The following is a 13915-nucleotide window of genomic DNA, read 5'->3' as shown; positions in this document are numbered from 1 at the left end:
TTTTTTCAAATGTGTTCCTGATCTGCAAATTTGGTATGTTGATGGTCAAATTGTTTCTCTGAATGTTCCAACAGATGATTGAATGGGGAGAGGGAGAATTTTGGACTATCATAGTACGTAGCATAACTAGAGTCCCATGGGCCACAGTGCAAAATTTGAACTTGGGCCCCAACCTCTATGTTGGTGGGGTGTAAGCGCCTTTGTGGTGTTCTATATCCTATAAAGGCATATGTGTAATAGTGTCCTCATCATTGCACCTTCCTGTAATAATGTCCCCTTTCCTGGTCTTTCTGTAATAATGTCTCTCATCCTAAGCTCTTTCCTGTTATATCTTCTGTCCTGGACCCCTTGCTGTTATATTGTCCCAACATCCTGGGCCTCTTCTTGGTATAATGTCCCCTGTGTTGGGCCCCTTACTGTAATACAGTTGTGCTCAAAGGTTTACATACCCCGGCAGAATTTTTGCTTTCTTGGCCTTTTTTCAGAGAACATGAATGATAACACCAAAACTTTTTCTCCACTCATGGTTAGTTGTTGGGTGAAGCCATTTATTGTCAAACTACTGTGTTTTCTCTTTTTAAATTATAATGACAACCCAAAACATCCAAACGAACCTGATCAAAAGTTCACATACCCCATTTCTTAATAACGTGTATTGCCCCCTCTAACATCAATAACAGCTGGAAATCTTTTGTGGCAGTTGTAGATGAGGTTCTATATTTTCTCAGCTGTACAGCTGCCCACTCTTCTTCGCAAAAAGCCTCCAGTTCCTGTAAATTTCTGGGCTGTCTAACATGAACTGCGCGCTTGAGATCTCCCCAGAGTGGTTCAATGATATTGAGGTTGGGAGACTGAGATGGCCGCTCCAGAACCTTCACTTTGTTCTGCTGTAGCCAATGACAGGTCAACTTGGCCTTGTGTTTTGAATCGTTGTCATGTTGGAACGTCCAAGTACATCCCAGCTTCTGGGCTGATGAGTGCAAATTTTCCTCCGGTATTTGCTGATAACGTACTGCATTCATCTTTCCTTCAACTTTGACCAAGTTTCCTGTGCCTTTGTAGCTCACACATCCAGAAAACATCAGTGATCCACCTCCGTTCTTTAAAGTAGGAATGGTGTTCCTTTCATCATAGGCCTTGTTGACCTTCTAAATGTAACGATTATGGTTGTGGACAAAAAGTTCAATTTTGGTCTCGTCACTCCAAATTACCTTGCTTCAGAGGTTTTGAGACTTGTCTCTGTGCTGTTTTGTGTATTGAAGGCGAGATACTTTGTAGCATTTGGCTTTCTTCTGGCGATTCGATCATGCAGCCCATTTTTTTCAAGTGCCTCCTTATGGTGCATCTTGAAACAGCCACACCGCTAGTTTACAGAGAGTCCTGTATTTCAGCTGAAAATTCAAAAGCAAAAATTCTGCTGAGGTATATAAAGTTTTGAGCACAAATGTAATTTAATCTTGGCCCTTTCTTGTAACTATGTCGTCCATGCTAGCATAAAGAGCCCCATCCTGGGCCCCTTCATTGTATAATGACTGCCATTCTGGGCCCTTCATGGTATCATATCCCCTATCCTGGTATAATGACCCCCATCCTGGGTCCCATTCTGATATAATGACCCTCATTCTGGGCCTCTTTTTTGTATAATGACCCCCATCCTGGGCCCCTTCCTTATATAATGAGCCCCATCACGGGCCTCTTCCTGGTATAACGTCCGTTCTGTTTTGCAAAACATAAAAAAATAAATTATCCTCTTTACCTTCCTCCTCTCTAATGATGTGTGGCTTACTCTTCTGTAACCGGCAGCTGACTTCAGTGTGCGATGAGCAGCGCATAATGTCGCTGCCATGCGCTGCTCGTGACTAGCATGCCAACATCAGGTGTCAGCCTTTGATTGGCCGGCGGCATGTATTGCAGCGCAGGGAGCTGGTGGGTTCCTGCTCTGCAAAACACTTCAGCTCAATGTGTGTTCCATGTCTATGGCCAGCTTTAGACTAATTAAAAGAGCATTTGTGAGGTCAGGCAATGATGCTGGAAGAGAAGGTATTTCTCACTATCTGCATCACAAATCATCCCCAAGATGTTTAGGTGAAAGTTCTCTGTAGGCAACTTGTGCTCTTCCACACCAAACTCCTCATCAGGATTTTATTCTCCAAACCAATGGCACGTACATAAAGGTGATTTAATGCTGATTTGATCCTTACTAATCTTGTACAAATCTATTTTACCGTTTTAGAGAAATCTATAGTTGAAATAGTATACTAATGAGTTGCAAGGCTCTGCTCTAACAGAGCTTATTGCCTGCCCTTCTGTCTCTGACTGACAGGTCACTAAAACATGGGTGATCTAGGGACAGGAGACAGACAGCGAGCGTAAAATAGGGGCTGAGGCAGGAGATCCCTCCCACTAAACTTGAAACTCATTAGCATATACTTCAAACATGGATTTCTCTGAAATAACACAATGGATTTCTGTACGAAAGGTAAGGATTTAATCATCATTAAAGCGCCTTTACTTTTATGTGATTAGTTTGAAGCATAAGATCCTGATGACAGCTTTCCTTTAAGCACTGTACATTCCGCTAAGTAGCATTCACCCAGCACCCACCCAGATTCTTTCTTGAAACTTCCAGATAGTGAAACATGATTTATGTCTCCTTACAACACACTCCACTGCTCAACAGTCCAGTGACTGGGTGATTGTGATTCACATCTCTACTGCCGAAATTTGGCATTGCTCAAGGTGATCTTGGAATTCCATTTCATCAAGCTCCTGATACAGAGATCTAGTACTAACGTTACTTCCAGAACCAATGTGGAACCTTGTCGTGAGTGATGCAACAGAAAAAAATGGTCATTTGTTTCAGCGCTTGGCAAACTCACTCTTTGAGTTTGTGTGATCTACTGCTTCATTAATGATCTGTAATTGATTCTGGATGCTTCCACTCACAACAAAAGATGAGAAATTTCAAATACTGTCTTGTGACATCTAATGACATGTCCCTGAACCCTTCAGTATGACAAGTACTACTTCCGGTGTTTGGTTCCGAAGAGTACTTGGCTGTGTTGATTTTAGCACCAGTTGGGAAACAAGTGTGGTGACATATCCTTTTAGAGCCCTACATACATAATACATTTCAGTTAGCAGATCCCATCTACCATTAATCTAATATTTATAAGGGTCTGCCAAAATGTTCCCGCTTTGACTCACTGGAAAGAATTAGATCAACCATTTTTGCAGATCATGAACTTTCATTTTTTCACTCTCAGGACAAGAGATGCAAATATGTGTGGCAGCCAGTTATCCAAGCTACAGCAAAACCGCTCCATAATAATTAGTTTGTAAAACGGAATATCCAAGTTAACGGAATTGTTTAATAAAAACCATAGCAAAGAATACTGTAATAAGAAATATCTTACCGTGTGTCATGTATTGTTGCATAACTATATAATTGAATAACAATATTATCTTTATACAGTATAAGTATAAACTTTATAAGCCTTGAAAATGAAGAGATAATATATGCGCACAGGATAAAATCAATAGTTGGCTGACACTTCAGGACACAGATCCAGTCCTCCAACGTCCAAGACAACAGAAACTAGTGCGTAAGGAATGAACTCAAAGTTCAGGAAAGTTATGAGTTTGCCTCAGCACAATCTTCATCCTGTGAACAGTTAATAAGCAATCTCATGTCCTATTTAAATGCGGCTCTTTCGTAAACCGTACATTCGTTTGCACGTCTTCCTGTAATTGAACAGACCTAAACCAACCTGTGTACTTTGAACTTCTTCATACTTTATTATATATGTGATATGCACAGACTTTTAGTGTGTTCTTCTGAACTAACCAGCAGCAATACCCCTCGGAAATAAGGAGTTGTATTCCATCCTAATAAGTTACATGTTTCACTAGTTTTGCCACCAAGAAGAAATTCCGTAAGGTAAGATATGAAATATATAAGGGTGCAACAATTTAGAATTTTATGTTTTCTTGATTCACAGTTCAAAATATTTTCTGATTTTTTTTTTTTTTTTTTGACAAATCTAGAAAGTGTTAGGAGTAGATTGGGCAATCAAGAGGCACAGATTTTATTATAAGCCAGGTAAAAACAGGACATGGCTAATGTTTATTTTATTAACCAGAGTATGGCCACATGAAGACCATTTTGTGGAGTATGGGAAACACTTGTTTCTCGTTTCTGTAATAAATTTGATTATTTAGTAGTTTATTAGATTGTCAATCTCATAATGACATTGAACAGATTAACGTATGTTAAAATAAATAGAGCCTAAAGGAAGACAAAACTTAAGGTTATCCGGATCTATCTGAAGGGAATTACTAAGAATCCAGAATTCTTTATTCATGTCACATGACATATTAACATATTCATGACCAAGCCATATCAGTATGAATGAAACCAAAACATGGATCTACCTTTGAAACTCTTTTTATAGTTTTTCATTTGTAAAAAAGGGGAACTTGTCAGGGGATTCTTGATTCCTGAACCTTGGGCAGCAGAAAACAGGAATAGCCTTCCACATCACAAACATCCATACTTTACTTCGAAGCCCTGCAGTGCTTCCGATAAAATACCATTTATATACCAGATGAGAAAAGTGAGACGAGATCTAGGGTAGCTCCCGTGCTTGGCAGGTCTTTCCGTACTTGTGTTTAGGACAGACATGCCATTGAAGTCCACCAGGCTGGCTCCCATTACCTTGTGCTGCATCTGAGCGTTAGCTTGTATTATAGTGAACAGCTGCATTCACTGATCTCCAAGCTTTAAAGGGTTATAGCCATCTTATAAAGTGATGGTTTATCACTAGACTATGCCATCAATTTACGATTGATAGAAAAATAAGGGGGCAATACAAGAACAATAGCATCTTATCTGATGAATCAGTGAAGGACAGAAGTATACGGAAATTACTCATTTTGTGAGGTTGTGTGACCCACAACAAAAGTTAGCGCTTTGGGAGGTGGTAGTACCAGCTGCTGTAACCCCAACAGGTTGAAGATTCCAATGTAGTAATCAGGTAGTGAATGTAGTGTTTCAGAACATCTATGTGGTTTTATTCTCAACACATATTGAAGTTAGCAAACTTCTTCATCATTGTCCTGATGCTTTCTAACTTCGAAATGCGTTGATAATAAAACCACATGGACGTTCTGAAACCGCATGTGAGATCTTTCTCCACTACCTGATCACTTTATGATTGGAGGTCTGACCTTTGTAAACCTCATTGATCCTGAGAATGATGGACAGCAGTGCTCATGGCCACCAGCTGTGCAGGAAACTAGAGTTGACCCTATTCGGTTGACTACACAGCACTGTAGCCCCTTCATTCACATGGGTTGGAGTAAAAGGAGTCAGACTCCAGTGATATATGCCATCGCTTGTCTAAATGATAACACACATTTAAACTGAATGCACCTTATACCTTTACTAGTTTATTGTCTGCACAGAGCTTGTATCATCTTTACACCACAAATTATAAAGTAGGTCAAGCTAACCGTTTTACTTTTATTTTTACTTGACCTTTCACTTCAAGTGGTGTGTGTTTGCAAACAAGCTAGTTGCCTGTTTCCTAAAGTAGTCATCAGAATTGTGAAAGTCGCCCCAGGACATATCACATGATGGAGCACAAGACTAGTACGGGAAAAGTAATGCAATGAACAGAAAATGATACTCAACTTCCTATATACGTTGTTGGTAACACGCTGTGGAATTAATGGCACTATATAAGTGCGTAAAAAAATAAATTAAATAAATTGTACAAAAACAAACCCCATACCTTCACCATGGTTGCCATGTCCAACCCTAAGGGCTACTTCAGAAGATGTATATTAGTGCACATGTGGTGCTCCAATTTAATCTACAAGTTCCATTCATCTACTGACTAAAACTAGAGAAACTGAGTTACAAATGTAGTAACACTTCAAAGGAACCACATAACAACACAACCGGAGCATTACAATTCCCTCTAAGTACTAATACTTTCAGCCACTAACAATTCCTAGCCATGGTTATGTTTTGGCATAGAAATTACAAATTCATTTAATTACAAAGCTAGGATTAGATAGCGAGAAATGATTGATCCAATTGTAAAACGGAACTATGCCCTGTGTCCTCTATTACTTACATGCACTGTACGATCTGTTCTATACTCAATCAATATTTAAGAACAGAGTAGTAATTACTGTACTAAAAATCAGATATGTACATTATATGCAGTCAATCATTTTATCAGACCTTATCGGCCATGACCTCATTACACTTGCATTATCTCACTTGGCTACAAGTAAAGTACCAATTAGTGTCCTATCTTTCTAACCTCATTCTTTATACAGCCCATTGGGTCTAGCTGATCAAATAATTGGCAATCAGGGTCAACTGCGCATAAACTAATGTCTTACATATTCCAGCCTGTTAAATTAACACAATAAGCTCATTGCACATAACAACAGGATGGACCATGTTCTTTGATAAACTTTCTAGAATACTCTTAAACTTGGGCGAACGGGTTAAAATTACAACCATACAGTTCTTTTTCTAATCTCCATCTACAGCCTTCTCCCTATCTCTGTACAGTCTAAGTTCACTTGGCTGACATACATTTCTGAATTATTGGTAGGCTTGGCAATCAGATATTACTATTTTAATAGATGAAGACTTGTCGAAAGATATCTGACTGCACTCATAAGAATCCAAAGAATAGTACATGCTGCGTAAATCAAAAGATGCAGGATTGAAATTATTTAATTTTCCAGAATGTCTTAACTAGGTTGCTATAAATATATGGCTGAGGGCATTTACCTTGTTGGAGTTACAAATTCATGACCATAAAAATATTCTAGTCTTTCATTGAGGCCACTTATTTAACCACCGACGATCAGTTGTTTTTGTTGGTTAAAGCCTTGTACAGTTGTTGATAGTATTAGCTGGCTGACATTTATTCCAGTGAATAGATAGCGATGAAAAACATGACCATGTTAAATCCACTTTTCTCTTTGTAGAGATATCCTTATGTCCAAATACTTTATATGCAAGGGGGCTGTCAAACAATAGGTCATTTTTTTCATAACACATTCATTTGATTTTAAGTCAGTTTTTTTTTTTTAATTTGAAGTTTTTTTTTTTTTTAAAGGGCTGGTCTGATACCTATGAAGCCCTTTTATAAATACCTATCTTTACGCCCTAAATACTTTATTAATAAATTGCCCACCCTACCATTTCTTTGTTTTTTTACTTTACTTTCTGTGACATTTTATTTGAGAGGAGTCTCAAACGGGAGGTCACAGGAGGTTGGAGCTGCCCTCACTTCCCAATCGCCCCTACTGGAGCGGGATGTCATCAGGGTGTGTGTATTTAACACAGCTTCTGTCCCCTGATGACATCCGGGTTCAGTAGAGGTGATTGAGACGTGACCACATCTTCATTCGCTGTAGTCATTGTTTCCAACACCACAGTCTTTTCCTTGAAACAAATCATTGTCTGGGGGCGGAGATGGAAGTAGTGTGAGTGACACAAAGCCAACCCCTGATGAAAATTTGCTTGAGTACATTGTTAAAAGCAGTGTTACACCTGCGCTGCTCCCTGATGACAATTTATTTGAGGGCGGTGTTATAAGCAAGGTGAGTAAAAGAAGCACCATGCCATAGCTTTTATCACTGCTCTAAAACAAATCATCTGGAAGCGGCACTAGTGTTAATCATACTGCTTCTAACACTGCCTCATGATGAATATTTGTTTCAGGGAAAGATACAACAATATAAGAAGCAGAGACTGTGATGGTGGTGGTAACTGAAAATGAGGTCACTTCTCTATCACCTCTACTGAACCAGGATGTCATCAGGGGATGACCGTGATAATAGTTATGGTAAATGGATGCAGTGCCATCCCCTGATGATGTCCTCTCCAGGAGGAGTGATAGATGCTACAGAGAAGTGAGTGTAACCCCAGTCTCCTGTGATGTCCTGTTTGAGACTCTGCTGAAACTAAATGTCACAGGAATTAAAGTAAAAAAAAAACACATATAGAAAAGAGCAGGATAGAAGTCTAGAAAATGTAATAATCTAGCTAATTACGAGAGTGCTTAGGACTTAAAGATAGATATTTATGAAGGGATTCATAGGTTGAAATCAGATCACCCCTTTAATTTCATATCAATATCTTTGTAAAATTAAATTTTCATACTGGCAAGTTATATTAGGCTAGGTTCACATTGCGTTAGTGGGTGATCGCTAACGGACAGCGTTGCACGGCGAAAATGTCGCAATTAACGCCGTGCAACGGGTCCATTAGCGCACCCATTGACAGCAATGTTGTTTCAGCCTGAAGCGCATCGCTAGCGCGTGCCTTTTTCGGCTCGCGCTGGCGATGTGCCGTTCTTTTGTGGCGCGCCTCGGACGCTGCTTGGGACTCCTTCTTCCCATTAATCACATGGACAACAGCAGAAACAAGCCTGACTCAGCAATAGACTGACCAGGGCAATGGTCAATGTGCAAAGAAAAAGAGAAGGGGAACTGTAACATCCCCTTTTGTGAATGGTGCTTCTTGCATTATCTACTAAGTGTAGAAGTGATACCATTCACTGTAGTCTTGTCTCTTATGATAATAAGACTGCTGAAAAGTCTTCTGTCCAGAACAGGAAGTATGAAGCCTAGTGGTTAGTGTGAAAATGGCACCATTTCTGATTTGGTTTTCTTGTTAAATATACAACATACATAGTGACATGAATAGAAAAAACATACTCCAAGCCATTTTTAGCTATATATACAGCAGTGCGTTAATTCACATCTGTATGCTGATTGCATACTGTGATAATAGCGACTCAAATACTGTATATAGAATATGATTAAAAAAGAAGAATGCTGAGTCAATGCCAATTTAACATGCAAAATTACAAAATTTATTTATTTTTTTTATCACGGACCCAGTATAAATAGTTCTTTCTTATGCTGCTCTATAAGTTGCTTTTTTAAACATTTGTATTGACTTTTGTGTGATTTAAGGGTTTAAAATGAATAAATTTTGTAATTTTGCATGTTAAATTAGCATTGACTCAGCATTCTTCTTTTTTAATCATACATAGTGACATGTGAAATTGAATAAAACATTCAAAAATATTTTTTTTTAAATAAATTTAAATAAAAAGCTGTTTTAACCCCCTTAGAGACCTTGCCCTTTTTCATTTTTGTTTTTCACTCCCCTTCTTCCCAGAGCCATAACTTTTTTTATTTTTCCATCAATATGGCCATGTGAGGGCTTGTTTTTTGCAGGACGAGTTGTACTTTTGAACGACATCATTGGTTTTACCATATAGTGTACACAAAAACGGGAAAAAAATTCTAAGTGCGGTGAAATTGCAAAAACAAGTGCAATTCCACAAGGTTTTTTTTTTTTTGCGTATTAATTAAATACGAAAACTGACCTGCCACTATGATTCTTCAGGTCATTACGCGTTCATAGACACCAAACATATTTAGGTTCCTTATTATTTAAGTGGTGAAAAAAAATCCAAAGTTAGTTTTTAAAAAAATTGCGTAATTTTCCGAGACCTGTAGCGTCTCCATTTTTCATGATCTGGGGCTGAGTGAGGGCTTATTTTTTGCGTGCCGAGCTGATGTTTTTATTGATCTCATTTTGGTGCACATACGATCTTTTGATCGCCCATTATTGCATTTTAATACAATGTCGTAGCGACAAAAAAAACGTAATTCTGGCAGCGATCAGGTTTATTCTTTTTTTTTATTGATAGATATGACAAATATGTGTATGTTTGATTTTTTTTTATTTTAGTTTGAATGGGGCGAAAGGGGGGTGTTTTACACGTATATATTTTTTTACTTTTGGCATGCCTCAATAGTCTCCATGGGAATCTAGAAGCTGCCATAACCCGATCGGCTCTGCTACATACAGGCGATGATCAGATCACCTGTGTGTAGCAGAATTGCTGACTAGCTATGAGCGCTGACCACTAACCAACCTATCGGTGACCTGCGATGACGTGACGGGGTCACCGATGGTCGGATTTCCGGCCCGATGGCTGGAAGGGCGCGTTAAATGCAGCTGTCAGTTTGACAGTGGCATTTAATGGGTTAATAGCCACGGGTGGATCGCGATTCCACTCACGGCTGTTCCGGGCACATGTCAGCTGTTCAAAACAGTTGACGTGCTGGGAAAGATGTGCGCTCACCGCAGGAGCCCACATCAAAGGGAGAAAAGCGACCTGCGCTGTACATGTATGGCGCAGGTCGCGAAGGGGTTAAACAATACGTCTTTTTCTGGTGACATGTGGTATGTAGCATTTACATGTATTAATAGGATAGGGTATTCAGAACAATTCTGCACCCCCACTCAAGTACACAAAAGCAAAAACGTGAGCAGACTGCCCTTTTGTACATGGGTATGTTTGTCAATCATATGCAACACAATCGTACACAAAACATACACGTGTTACGTAGATAATAGGCTTTACACGTGTAAATCTGGTCAATACATTTATATATTAACTACTCAACTAACAAGAAAACTACACAAAGGCTTAGACAGTATGCAAACTCCAGCCAGACAATCCAACCCTTAACGTAGACCATTGTAGTTGTGTAAAACATTACAGGACTTTCCTAAGCCCTACTGATGCTGACAGAGATAAAAGGTTAACAAAAAAAGCAAAACATGCTAAATATCAAGGTTTTATAAGTAACCTAAGGACTTTGGAATGGTTCCAATGGTCAAGAAAACAAGATGTGTAGTAGAGGGGTTACAAGGACACTAAACTTCAGGAGGGCAAATTTCCAACGGATGAGAGATGATCTTGGTGCAATTAACTGGGACGATATCCTGAGACATAAAAACACACAAAGAAAATGGGAGACGTTTATTAGCATCCTGGATAGGACCTGTGCACAGTATATACCGTATAGGAATAAACATACTAGAAATAGGAGGAAACCAATATGGCTAAATAGAGCTGTAAGGGGTGCAATAAGTGACAAAAAGAAAGCATTTAGAGAATTAAAGGAAATAGGTAGTGAGGAGGCATTAAATAAATACAGAAAATTAAATAAATTCTGTAAAAAGCAAATCAAGGCAGCAAAGATTGAGACAGAGAGACTCATTGCCAGAGAGAGTAAAAATAATCCCAAAATATTCTTTAACTATATAAATAGTAAGAAATTAAAAAATGATAGTGTTGGCCCCCTTAAAAATAGTCTGGGTGAAATGGTGGATTAGGATGAGGAAAATGCCAATATGCTTTCATCAGTATTTACACAAGAAAATCCCATGGCAGACAATATGATTAGTGATAATAAAAATTCCCCATTAAATGTCACCTGCTTAACCCAGCAGGAAGTACGGCGGCGTCTAAAAATCACTAAAATTGACAAATCTCCGGGCCTGGATGGGATCCACCCCCGAGTACTGCAGGAATTAAGTACAGTCAGTGATAGACCATTATTTTTAATCTTTAAAGACTCCATAATAACAGGGTCTATACCACAGGACTGGCGTATAGCAAATGTGGTGCCAATATTCAAAAAGGGGACAAAAACTGAACTCGGAAATTATAGGCCAGTAAGCTTAACCTCTACTGTGGGTAAAATCCTGGAGGGCATTCTAAGGGATGCTATACTGGAGTATCTGAGGAGGAATAACCTCATGACCCAGTATCAGCACGGGTTTACTAGGGACCGTTCATGTCAGACTAATCTGATCAATTTCCATAAAGAGGTGAGTTCCGGACTCGACCAAGGGAACCCAGTGGACGTAGTGTATATGGACTTTTCAAAAGCTTTGGATAAGGTGCCACACAAAAGGTTGTTACATAAAATGAGAATGGGGATAGGGGAAAATATGTGTAAGTGGGTTAAGAGCTGGTTCAGGGATAGGAAACAAAGGGTGGTTATTAATGGACTGGGTCAGTGGACACTCAATGGACACTCTGACTGTGTCGCGGTTAGCAGTGGGGTACCACAGGGGTCAGTATTGGGCCCTCTTCTTTTTAACATATTTATTAATTACCTTGTAGGGCGCATACACAGTAGAATTTCAATATTTGCAGATGACACTAAACTCTGCAGGGTAATCAATCAATACAGAGGAGGACAATTTTATATTACAGGATGATTTATGTAAACTAGAAGCTTGGGCTGATAAATGGCAAATGAGCTTTAATGGGGATAAATGTAAGGTCATGCACTTGGGTAGATGTAATAAGATGTATAACTATGTGCTTAATTCTAAAACTCTGGGCAAAACCGTCAATGAAAAAGACCTGAGTGTATGGGTGGATGACAAACTCATATTCAGTGGCCAGTGTCAGGCAGCTGCTACAAAGGCAAATAAAATAATGGGATGCATTAAAAGAGGCATAGATGCTCAAGAGGAGAACATAATTTTACCTCTATACAAGTCACTTGTGCGACCACACTTAGAATACTGTGCACAGTTCTGGTCTCCGGTGTATAAGAAAGACATAGCTGAACTGGAGCGGGTGCAGAGAAGAGCGACCAAGGTTATTAGAGGACTGGGTGGTCTGCAATACCAAATTAGGTTATTAGACTTGGGGCTATTTAGTTTGCAAAAACGAAGGCTAAGGGGTGATCTTATTTTAATGTATAAATATATGAGGGGACAGTACAAAGACCTTTCTGATGATCTTTTTAATCATAGACCTGAGACAGGGACAAGGGGGCATCCTCTACGTCTGGAGGAAAGAAGGTTTAAGCATAATAACAGCCGCGGATTCTTTACTGTAAGAGCAGTGAGACTATGGAACTCTCTGCCGTATGATGTTGTAATGAGTGATTCATTACTTAAATTTAAGAGGGGACTGGATGCCTTTCTTGAAAAATATAATGTTACAGGTTATATATACTAGATTCTTTGATAGGGTGTTGATCCAGGGAACTAGTCTGATTGCCGTATGTGGAGTCGGGAAGGAATTTTTTTCCCCAATGTGGAGCTTACTCTTTGCCACATGGGTTTTTTGCCTTCCTCTGGATCAACATGTTAGGGCATGTTAGGTTAGGATATGGGTTGAACTGGATGGACTTAAAGTCTTCCTTCAACCTTAATAACTATGTTACTATGTAAGCCTATGCTATGTGTGGCTCCCCCTTGTCCTGGTATGTGGCTCCCCCTGTCCTGTCCTGGTATGTGGCTCCCCTCATCCTGTCCTCGTATGTGGCTCCCCCTGTTGTATGCATGGCTCCCGCATTGCTCAGCTCCCCCGGGTCCGCAAGGCTCGGCTCCCCCCGTCCCACATGGCTCGGCGGCCCCCCTTTTCCCTGGTTGTATGCATGGCTCACATTGCCCCCCTCCAGCAACATTTGACTTTTTGAATGAAAAAATGGCATGGCTTGAATTATGAGCGGATGCTATATTGCGTTTTCAGAGCCCATGATGTGCCTAAATTGTGGAAACCACCAAATAAAACCCCATTTTGGAAACTAAACCTATCAAGGAATGTATATAGATGTAACGTGAGCACCCAGGCGCTTCACAGAAGTTTATAACATACAGTGGAAACCCTTCATAAGTGAACCCATTTTGGAAACTAGACCTCTTAAGGAATTTATCTAGATGTGTGGTGAGCACCCTGAACCCACAGGTGCTTCACAGAATTTTACAGGTTAAACTGTGAAAATGAAAAAAATATATTTTTCTCACAAAAATGGTTTTTTTTTCATTTTTACAAAGATAGCAGGAGAAAATGGACCTCAAATGTCACTGCACAATTTCTCCTGATTACACCAATACCCTATATGTGGCCGAAAACTACAAAGCTGCAAAGCTCTGAAGGGAAGAAGCGCCATATTGGAGTTCAGATTTTGCTGCAATGGCTTGAGGGTGCAATATCACATTTGCAGAGCCTCCGAGGTGCCAGAACAGCAGAAACCCCTCATA

The 13915-nt window shown here is 39.6% G+C and overlaps 2 protein-coding genes across 3 annotated transcripts in view; one reads left to right on the top strand and one right to left on the bottom strand.

Moving 5' to 3' along the window:
• The window catches only part of IDUA (alpha-L-iduronidase), a 175165-nt gene that overhangs the window by 109220 nt on the left and 52030 nt on the right, over positions 1-13915 (bottom strand). The gene's annotated exons all lie outside the window — the stretch shown is intronic.
• LOC143786229 (sulfate anion transporter 1-like) overlaps positions 3725-13915 on the top strand; it is a 43385-nt gene continuing 33194 nt past the window's right edge. The window contains exon 1 of the mRNA XM_077275512.1: positions 3725-3940. The gene's annotated coding sequence lies outside the window, so the exon portion shown is untranslated. The remainder of the gene's footprint in view (positions 3941-13915) is intronic.

This window comes from Ranitomeya variabilis, chromosome 1 (assembly GCF_051348905.1).
Source record: "Ranitomeya variabilis isolate aRanVar5 chromosome 1, aRanVar5.hap1, whole genome shotgun sequence".
Classification (NCBI taxonomy): domain Eukaryota; kingdom Metazoa; phylum Chordata; class Amphibia; order Anura; family Dendrobatidae; genus Ranitomeya; species Ranitomeya variabilis.
Note: the sequence above shows the minus strand (reverse complement) of the source record. Positions and strands in the feature narration are given on the sequence as shown.